The following is a 1,719-nucleotide window of genomic DNA, read 5'->3' as shown; positions in this document are numbered from 1 at the left end:
AAAAGATAAAAAGATTTTAAAAACAAACAAAATACTGTGCAGTTGACTGAAAGTTACAAATGCTGAGACCCTGATTAAATTTAAAGGTAGAATAGCTAAGGGAGGAGAGGAAAACCACATAGAACAAGAGTAACTACTAGGAATGCCAGGTGGTGGAATTTGCACTTGGCAATGGGAATGATGTGTCGTAAAATGCCTCTGACCATGAATAAGCATAGCTTTCCAAAGTAAAGCTGTTGTTAAGCTAACCCCCTGTGCACATTCACAGAAAATAGCAGGATGTCCTTGGAAAAACTCTCTTAAAGTTGATCATCCTGTGTCTCAACAGCCCTAGATGAGTATAGAAGGGCAGTGTCCTCCTAAACTCCCTATTGATTCACCCGTTCATTCATTAAACACTTACTAAGCATGTTTTCTATGCAAGGCATTCTATAGGGCATTGGAAACATAAAGAAGATGAAGAAAAGCCCCTGACCTCGAGTTGCTCAGTTTTAGCACGACAGTAATTATCAAGAAGAGCTTCTCACTTTCCTGCTGGAGCAGTGCCTCAACCCTGGCAGGTCAAAGCATTTGAAAACCAATGGAGTGGATTCTTTCCTGAATATCCATAATTATTCTATTCAGGGACAGGGAAATTAATGACATCTACTGCTTTTCTCATCTGCAGGCTTAGCAGTTTCTGTCCTAGTCCCTAGAAAAAGTACCAGGCACAAAGAAACACTGCTAATTTAATTAGAGGTGAAGAACTAACCTATCAACATGATCATATGGAGCCCTTTGGGGGATATATCTTGAGGTATGGCATCCTACAGTGTGGTTCACTATTTGAGTAAACTGCTTGCGTTGAAATTTTCTTAGGAGTAGGTTATGGGGTGCAAACCTTGAGTGAGAAGGTGCTTTATTTTAAACACACCGTATTTTATTTTTGTTGTGAATGTAAGATAAAAATATTAACTAATTCAAGAGTAAAGCAGGTTTCCCATATATGAAGGTCTGATTTTTATGTCAATTGTTAATATGTTTCTGTACATCTGAGGACAATCATTTGAAAGTGGGACACTCTTAGGAAAGATTCTATTGGGTCTTCAGAGAACTATATTAATAAGCTGTAACCAGAACTTTGTATTAATCAGAGGAATACATTATCTATTATTGGTGGGAAAAATCAATGTCCAGATTCCAGGGATTATGGACCACAGGCCTGAGGAGACACTGAAAGTCAGCTTTGCTATTATGAAAGAGGTTTCTTTACAGTTACAGTTGCCTAAGTGTTGTGTATTTTTTAAAGTATCCATAAAATTGCCGGTTTAATGTTAAACACAATTTCAAACCACTTTAGTGTAAGACTTATTTTAATGCATACCTGACAGCTTCATTTTTGACCTACCTCATTAAGCTGAATTCCCTTTTATCTTTAAAATACAGATATTAAAAAATAAAATTCACCTCTAAATCGAGATCTGGACCTTAACATAAAGTTAAGAACCATCTTTTCCATGTGTCCAAGCCTTTGCTCTGTAATTCTTAGAAGGTTAGTTGCACTCTGTCTAGATTCCTTGCAGAAAAATCTCGACAATGTTTTTATCTGATTTGGACTCCACATGAGCGAATTACAGGAAAACAACAGATGCTCAGGGAAACGTTATTTTCCTACTTCATGCAGTTGGGTCTAAGTATTTATCTTTGTCTTTCATTCGTGCTTTTCCCATATTTACCTAA

Source organism: Manis javanica, chromosome 10 (assembly GCF_040802235.1).
Source record: "Manis javanica isolate MJ-LG chromosome 10, MJ_LKY, whole genome shotgun sequence".
Lineage (NCBI taxonomy): Eukaryota > Metazoa > Chordata > Mammalia > Pholidota > Manidae > Manis > Manis javanica.
This window is presented reverse-complemented; position numbering follows the sequence as displayed.